General features: G+C 33.1%; 1 long non-coding RNA gene across 1 annotated transcript; it reads left to right on the top strand.

Annotated features, from left to right (window-relative positions):
* Positions 1-250: 250 nt before the first annotated feature.
* On the top strand, positions 251-8895 carry LOC123385213. The gene is made up of 3 exons (XR_006597409.1): positions 251-404; positions 7079-7246; positions 8692-8895. It is a non-coding gene; the product is annotated as an uncharacterized LOC123385213 (long non-coding RNA).
* Positions 8896-9814: the final 919 nt, after the last annotated feature.

Below are 9814 nucleotides of genomic sequence, written 5' to 3' on the forward strand. Positions count from 1 at the left end.
ATTTTAGTATTTCTAGTACTTTGAAGTTTGGGATTATGTGTGGAAAAATCGTTATGTGATCTCTTATCCGTGGAATTATTTTCTGTCAGGTGATAATCAAATTGTAAAAGAAGTTGCCTTATCTGTCAAATTATTTAGGCTTAAAGGTTCTTGGAAACGAAAAGGACATAAAAGCATATATAAAGTTTTAGGCTGTGTTCACAATTTATGAAATTATTTAACTGTCATATTCTCATTCATTTTATTTCTAAATAGAGTGGACTATAAACCTGTATATGGTATTTAAGAGAGAAATATCAGCCTTTGGACTCAGTGTTATGGCTTGACCATTTAGAAACATTGTATATAAGAAACATCTGTATGAAAGTAATGAAAGTATTCCTGTGTTTTATACAAAAAAGTAGGTAAGTTTATTATCCAGTCGATTCTCTAATTTATCCTTTATGTGAAACACATGTGTCAAATTTCTCTTTTATATTTGTTTCCAGGAAATCTTTATCTTTATATTATTTGATTTATTTGTATATCATAGTATGAAATTTGAATATACCAAAGCCAACAATTTAAATTTTAGTAATGTATTCAAAACACCATTTGATAGCTACCCATCTTATTTCTTTTTGGTGGTCTCTATCCTGTATTTTTCTTTATTAAAAATTTTAATATTATTATTAAGATGAAGTTGCCTCGAATACTTTTTAAAGCAAGTTGATTATACTTACAAAAAATCATAATTTGAAGCCAGGTGTATAATGAATTTTTAAATATTGGCTAACTTTAAGAAATGTTCATTCTTTATGTGATGAAGTTAAAATAAAAAAATTCAGCAAGTAATTATGAGTTATAGAATATTATGTTTTTCAGTTATGGACTATTATTAAGTCTAAATTATTTTGATTAGATAACAAGTTGAAAGTTGAATTTATTAAGCCTATCATTAATCATATTTCTATTTTTAATTTTAATATTTACTCTTATGTTAAAATGCTATGTGTAATTTACAAAGTATTCTATCAAATAAACTATACAATAATGGAAAGTTATCATCCCAAATCCCATCTTCCAGAATGAATAAAAATTAACATTAGTTAAATTTCAGTGTATAGAAAAAAATGCCTGGATAAAATTAACATTTTAGTATATAGCTATATAAATCCTTTTAAAGTGTCAGGTTACCTTGATTTAAATTTCAAACAGAATTAGAGGGAGCCAAAACATGAGACTCTTAAAAACTGAGAACAAACTGAGGGTTGATGGGGGGGAGGGGAGAGTAGGTTATGGGTATTCAGGAGGGCACCTGTTGGGATGAGCACTGGGTGTTGTATGGAAACCAATTTGGCAATAAATTTCATGTTTAAAAAAATAAATAAAAAGAATTAGAGGTAAAAATGAAGGAACTGTTGAACCTTGGTAAAGATATCAAAGCACTGAGTATTGTATGGAAGTGTTGAATCACTGTTTGTGCACCTGAAACTAATATTACACTGTATGTTAACTAACTGGAATTTAAATTAAAACTTACAAAAATAAACATTCACTTTATGAATCTTGAAAAAGAAGAGCAAAGTAAACCCAAAGCAAGCAGATGGAAGGATTTGATAAAATAGATGAAATGGAAAAGTGAAATAGAGAAACAATGGAGATACTTAATGGCACCAAAAGTTGGTTCTTTGCGAAGATCAATAAAATTAATATCCCTCATACCCACCCACTTCTTATATTAAACTCACTCTAAACCTGCATGTCTTCTTAAAGTTACTGTTGGGCACTAATTTGGCAGGAAATGTACACAAAAAGAAGGGTAGTAGGGTGAGTTACTGTCTAGCCTTCTGCAGTTTGTCCTAAAGTTATAATTGGTATTTATTATCATTCTTCTCTGCAAAACATTCTATATTATCCTCATCCTCAAGTCGTGCTTCTGCTAGTCTAGGTAAATTTTCTGAACAGGTGGTATGCTAAACTATTCATTTACCACTGTTGATACCTGATCAGGTTATTGGTATAGTATTTGTCTCTTCATAGTTAAAACGGGACATTCTACTATCTCCCTTGGATTTCAGACATGCTCATCCCTGCTTACACAATGTAGCAGTAATTTTACTCTCTCCTGAGGATCAGCCCTAGCCAGTATAGTGACTCTTGTCTTTGCTTTCTGTTCCACAGAAACAAGGAGTTCAAATAACCAGGTGGTGGCCATTATTTTATGTTTAGCATAATTTGTACCATGTTCATGATGGAAGAACCCTGGATCTGTGAACCAGGACTTCTAAACCCAAGAAATCTAAAGCTGTTGCATTAGAAAGCATTAGATGGGACTCTGAATATGATGATAACTAGAACCACTCCTACTTTACTTTCCCCTTGGTTTCTGGATCCAGGTATTCTAACGTATAATAGCCTAGAGTTTAAGGACTATATCACGTCTTGAATGATACCATCTATCCAAGATGGTGCCTTACAGCACTTTAAGAAGTTTTGTCAATGTTCTATCAGGCTTGAGGCTTTTTGTGTTATCATAGATAGTAAAACTAGTGAATACCATGTTCATATGCCCATTGATCTGGAATATCTTTTGAAGCGCAAGTGCCTTGCCAGGGCATCCAGAGTACCTGCATTTATCTGCTCGTTAGCTCTGATTAACATGATCTCATCAGAAGGTGGGCCAATGTTCTCTTCTCCAAAATTTCAAGGACATCAATTTCTGTTCATGTTATATTGTGACAGAGGGCAAGACTGTTACAATAAAGCATAACAAAAAGCCCTGGTGCATGACTTTGAATGTATTCTGTTTTCCAGGTGAATGTGAATTATTCCTACTTTTCCTTAATGGGTCAATACTAAAAACTTATTTGCAAGATTAATAGCCATGTAAAAACCACAAGAGGTCATGCTGAAATATTATAGTAAAACTACCAAATCTGGCACAGCAGCCGGCTACTGAGGCTACCATAAATCTGTGGTAGTCCATTGATAGCCACCATGATGCATCTATTTTGCTCATACTCTATAATTTTGAAGAAATCAGGGAAATAATCAGACCCACACCCTAATATCCTTGAAATCTTTAAAAGTGAACCAATTTCACTTGCAATTAGGTATTGTGTTGTTTCACTTATTACCTTTGGGGAGAAGTTTTCCACCTGGCGTTTCCTATTAGAGAACCAATATGAGAGTTTTTCCAGCTTCCAAATATGTCCAGCTGGACTCTACATTCTGAAACTAGAAAATAATCACTTTGTGTGTTTGTGAACCTATTAAATTTACTGTGATACAGACTTAGGCCAGGATTCCATTAATCATTTGCCTTCATTAACTTCTATTTTAACAAGGGGCCACAATGTTGCTTTGGGTCCCCAGGTATCAGTATCAACTCAGACTTTTTGTCTAATAGTCCTTGAAAGATATGTGAAAATAGTGGTAACCATCTATGAAAAGGACAAGAGCAATGGCTACAGTATTCACTTATTGGGGTGTTGCCTTTCTTTTATGTAGTGGATTCTGGACCTGAATACTATTGGTCTGGAATTTGAGTAAGGGGCAACTGACTTTAATGTTCTGCTTATCCACTCTTGATTTTTTTTTATTATATGTATCCAGCACCAATATTATCAACTGCCCATCTAACTCAACACTAGGAATACTGCATACTCTATTAGCCATTACTTACTTTCCCTGTAGTTCAGGATACCTTAGATCCTATTCTGACCTTGTTACTGATTAAGGTAAGTATGTCCACTTAGGTTTGGTGAATAATTGTTGTCACCTAGTCTTTGCTATTCTGAAATGCTATGATACTTGTTAATATCAGGGACCCCAGTTTGATGATAATATCTCCTACTGTCAGGCCCAGCTTATCTAATTTTTCTGCAATCATTCATCCCTATGTTCAAGTCTCAACATGGTCACATTGGGTAATGCTGTCCCTACTAAGGGGCAGAATGAGGGATTATTTACCAGAAGAGATGTAGAATCAGATAAAACACACCTAATTTAAAGAGATCTGGGAAGAGCTCTGAGTGTTCACTACTGGTTTTCAGATATTAATGAATCAAAAAATAATTGGCATGTGTCCATCTTGTAGACCTTACTGAACCATTCAGTAACCTTGGGCACTTCCCTAATTCTGTAATTAAAACATGGGAAATAACATCACGTAAACAATGTGGCTTCTAATTCATAAAGACTAGGCTTTGATACCAAATTTACCATCTAGGAGCTATGTAACCTCTTGAAAGTCATTTAGTCTTTCTGATTCTGTTTGATTGTTCAGTAGGAATATTAATACTTTATTCAATTATTTACTAAAGCTACATGACATAATACTTTTAAATGATGCTTGAATTTACAGAACCAAAATAAAAGATCAACAGATATTTTTTTTCTTCCCTTTACATCTATTTATGGAATGAGTGAAGACCATGGAGATAGCTGTCTTCCCAAAGAATTATTGTGACATATAAATAATACCTAATGAGATATTATGGTAAATCATTCCAGGCCAATGGGCTTATTATTGGTTGCAATGAACAACAGCCCTTACAAGAGAGTAACACCCAATAAAGACATTTTTAATATTGCAGTAATCCTCCTTAGTATTAATGAGTGGGCCAACTCAGATGTCTTCTCTTGAAGATATTCTGAATTATGCTTTCTCATAATTTCCCTGGTATGCAACTTTTAACCAATGAACAATTCTAGAGACATCATTACAGTAGTGAATAATTGTCTAGAGATCACAATGAACAAGGGAATATTTGTGGATTAGACAAATTTACATCTGGTTCATTTTGATTTCTAAGTTACTATAATAAACAGAGGTTGGTTAATGAGCACACCCTCATGTCATACCACATGGTTTTTATCTCTGCTTTGTTTTGTTGAACAGCTTGATCAATGATTTGAGTGAAGATATAATAAACATGTTTATCAATTTTACCAATAGCTCACACTATGTGATGACAAGATAAATACTCAAACAGAAGGTAGGCAGTGGCCCCGTTAGGATTACTTAAAATGAATTGTTCAAGTCTTTTCCATCTCTGCAAGTTATCATGTTCAATTTATCAAGCTATCATTTTCAATAGTTTTGTTTTATTCTAGAGCTTCTACTCACAAGTAACCATTTATAAATATGCCTTGCTCTCTTTTTTTTTCTGACTTCTTATTTTTCTTCTCTTCTACCTGTACTCTTTCTTCTTTAGAGATGTTAAAGGGAACTTGTTAAGGCCAAATCTTTTTTATTTGTTTCTCAGTTCAGTACTATAAACTGTTTATCTACTATTTTCAGCAAAATGTTGACTTTAGGAAGTAGAAAGTCCTCAGGTAAGTCTTATGTATCTAATGAATCTCACTTAGACTCAAACAGTAATTAAATACATTTTCATGTGAATTCAGATCACTCACAGTCTGAATCTTATGTGAATTCTCCAAAGACAAAAAGTATGTATTTTATCTCTAGGTCAACAGCATCTAGAATAATATTAACAATAACAAATAACATATTAAATACTAATTAAACACTAATTACCATGTTTATAGAATTCCTCAGAATTCTATAAAGTGTGTGCTATTAGTATCTATATTATAGAGATAAGAAAATTGAGCATTCAATAATAGTTTGTTTAAATCACTATCTAATCTTATGCCATTAAAAAAGGCTTATATTCCATCAGTGCAATAAAAAACGTTTTTATGACTTAATTTAGAAGCAACTGGGAATACCTAGTCACTAGTCTATAACTGCCATTATTTGGTAATATATTCCTTATGATACTCATTTGGCCAAATTCATCTTTAAAAAGAAAATATTCAATGATGTGAATAATTACGGGTCATAATTTACTAATGGGACTTAGTTATGGTAGATAAAATTATGATACTGTGATATTTGTGCATCAAAAAGAAGGAAAAATGGATTTGACAGAAGATAAAAATGCAAGATTTTTCAGGAACATCTCTGTCTATTATGCATAAAGATAACTGAATTTTGTAATCTATAGAAAATTCTTCCTTTTTAATAAAAGGAAAAACAGATTTCTGTCAGTTTCTTAGTGCTTTCCTTTTAGAAGGGCACTGACTGAGACTCTCTGGGAATTTCCGGTTGGATGACTAATGTTTGCAGGGACATGTCTGTCTCTTGCCGAAAGTGTTACAGTAATTACACATTCCACTGTGATTCCAGCTGGAAAGGGAATTGACAGCTTCCACAGAGGCTTAGCCAGATGTCGCAGACATTTAGCTGTTCATTTCAAACACCTGCATTTCCAAGGCATCCACCTGCATCCTCAATATTAACATAGAAGTTCATTTTTATTTGATTACTAGTAAGAAGAGTTGATAGACCATCTAGGAAAAGTCAAATTGAGTGCATTTACTTGAATATATAAGCAAAACATATGCATCTGAAAAATAAAAGAATATTTATGTATGATTTTGCTATGTCTTTGATCTTCTGTATTCATACTGCTTTAATCTTAGAATAATTTTTCATGATAATTTTGAAGGTAAATGGCTGATGATGTCATTGCTCAAATATATTATTTGGAATTAAGAATTATACTTCTAAATTGTGAGTGGAATATTTGTCTTTTATATATTCAGTATTTGCAATATAATTGACAGATGAAATTTATCAGAGTGCTTTGCTTTGTTTTGCTTTTTTTCTTGAAGCTAACATATTTTTAAATTTTAAAATAATTCTCAAAAATTTATTTTATCGCTGTCAATGTTTTACTGCACTTTCTTCTTCAGATATTCCTGCTTAGGAAACATTTGTAAGAAAAGTACAAACTTAATACTGAATGATCCTTATATACTGTAATGTGTATCTGCCAAGGAGAAAAACATTGGCTAGATACTAATTATATAAGCCACGAAAGCTGAGAATCAGTGCTAATACTACAACTACTAACCAATGAACAAACTGCATGCAAATCTCACCAATTCTGCCAATAATATCTCATCTTTTTATGGTTCAGGGTCCTATCCATGAGCAGGTGCTGCATTCAATATTTATGTCTCTTCACATCCCTTCAGCCTGGAGTTTCTTACTTCTTCCACATCCCTACTATTTTTACAGTTTGAAAAGTTGTGGCCCTCAACTTATGTCCATCCAATGTTTCCATATGACCAGACTCAGGTCATACAGTCTCATGATGTCAGAGTCTGCCAAACATCTTCATCACAAGTCATCATTTTTTCCATTACAATCAACCCAACACAATGTGAGAAGATACTGAGAGACATTGTAAGTACTCTGACCCTCACCAAATATCCAATGTTAGCATTCATTGATGACTCCTGCCTGAATCAACCACCACTCTGTTCTTTGCCTTTGATGATTTGCTATACTTCTTCTGAATTTATTAGATGGTAGTTTACTATAAGGAATAGCTTTCCTTTATTTGCCATTTATACTCATTCATTGATTTATTTATTTTCATATGGACTCATGAATTCCTATTTCACGTTACATATCTCTTAATGCTCAAATTTTACAAATTTTGTCATTAGGAGTCACCATTAGCTGGTTTCTGTATCTTCTTGACACGTCCTCATTCTTTTGGAAGAAAGTGATGCTCCAGATTCAATTTGACCAAAAAAAAAATTGCCACAGCTCTGGAACCATCCAATATACATATATATGTAAAAATATGACTATTTCTGTAATTATCTGGGTATATTTATGCATGTGTGACTAGATATGTGTGTATTTATATGTATGCATATTTCCATGTTCATTAATCCCTCCCCACAGTGAGAAACCTGTCACCTTAACATGTTTACTTATTTGCACAATCAATTTACTTTTTTATTTAATATAACCATATCTAAACCATGCCAGAAGGGCATCCATGTCTACCAGCTCTAGCTCTATCTCCCTCCATCACCTCATTCTGACTACCTGCCAACGCCTTCACAGCCTCCCATGCACCACTCAACCCCATGAAATTTTCTTGGTCACTATAAATGGTTCTGACAAATCTGTACCAAAAATAGAAGGTCCAAGCATGTTTTTAAAACACAGTGAAACAGAAAAGATTACATAAGTAGTGAGAGGTATTTATATTTTATATGTATTTTTAAGGAACTTGAGAAAGTTTGCTGATAAATGTATGTTGAAAGAGAGTAGTCAAGGATAACTCAGAAATTATGGACTGAATAAATAAGTGATTAAATTGCCACTTATTAATATCAGGAATAATGTGGGAGGTAAATATTGGGGTAGATTGGAAATTAAAAGCTCTTCTTTGGATATATTGAGATTAAGATGCCTATTAAATATTAAAATGGAATAATAGAACAGGCAGTTGAATAAGTGACCCTAAACTTTAGGAAGGAAGACAGCTAAAAAAGATGTAAATTGAGATTCAACCGCATACAGACGACATTTAACAGCATGGACTGGGTGATTTCATCAAGGGAATAATTGAATGCAAACAGAAAAAAGAAGTATACACTGCCAAATACTTAAGTGAGAGGTGAGGCGAGGATTGAGAATTGCATACTGGATTATGTCTCTAATCTGCTTTTGTTGGGGTTAGGATGAAAGCTTGGTTAAGTTGTAATGAGAGAGAATAAAATTTGAGAAATATAGGACAGCAAGTATAAACGAGTTTTGTGAGTAGTTTAATATAATGAAAAACAGACAAGCCATGTGAACTGTAAATAAAATGGGTGTTTTTTTTTAAGAATGAATATGACTACTACATATTTGTATGCTGATGAGCCAGTATACCCACTTGAACGTGGAAAAATAATGAAACTGGAGAAAGATAATGGAATTAAGCCCTTGTATAGAAAGAACTGCATGACGCATGGAATTTCAGCTTTCTATTGGAATATGGACAGTGCATCTATTAATAAAAAGCATCCAGAGAGGGTGCATGTTTCTAAATGCAGGTAAGTTGGTAGATTTATAGATATAGTGATGAAATTCTCTTGTTATTTTTCAATTTTCTTAGAGGCAAAGATCAGCTGAGAGTGAGGAAGGAAAAACACGTTGAATATTAACAGGGAGATGAGAAATTTAAAATATCTTTCTATGAGAGTGGGTGAGTAAATGATCTATGAAAATATAACAGTATTTTAGGATAGAACTGAGGGCACACTTGAAGTTGTGGTGATGAATTTAAAGTAAGAAAAGCAATACATATCTGTTCAGGTTTAGAAGCAGAGAAGGCAGAAAGTTGAATAAACAAGAGTGTGGGTCTTGACATGTAAATTCTCTGGGAAGAAAGGTGTGGGAACTGAAAGTGTGTTTAAGACTATGATTTTAATTATGAGCCTTAAACTTGGTAAAAAGGGATATTGACTATTTATGGTGTATTCTAGACCACAAAATTTCAGTAGATTAGAGTGCCCAGTTGGGTTGAAAATTGTGGAAATATGAGTTCTAGAAAACTATGTTGAAAAGATAGAGAACATGGTGAGAGGAGTTATTTTAAATGTATATTTTTGAGGTGGTGCAATTATTGGTAATACACAGATATGATTATGACTTCAGGGGTATGGCAAAAGAGACACAAGGAACAAGCTTGTTGGACAGGATGAGGGCAAATAACTGAGACAGTAAACTACATCATTTTCTGAAACTGGCAAGAATGGTGACTTGGATCCTGTCAAAGTTGATTTTTCTTCATTATGAACAGGGTCACTCTGCTAGTTGTTCAAAATATCCTGCCAAATTAGGGGAGGGAGAATTTCAATTAAATGTGTTAAGGAACTAATAGGTGAAGTAAAGTTAAATAGGTTGTTTTTAACTAAATGGCACATAATCCACTTTTCCTCAGTTACATTTCTACCAATCTTTCAT

Source organism: Felis catus, chromosome B1 (genome assembly GCF_018350175.1).
Source record: "Felis catus isolate Fca126 chromosome B1, F.catus_Fca126_mat1.0, whole genome shotgun sequence".
Lineage (NCBI taxonomy): Eukaryota > Metazoa > Chordata > Mammalia > Carnivora > Felidae > Felis > Felis catus.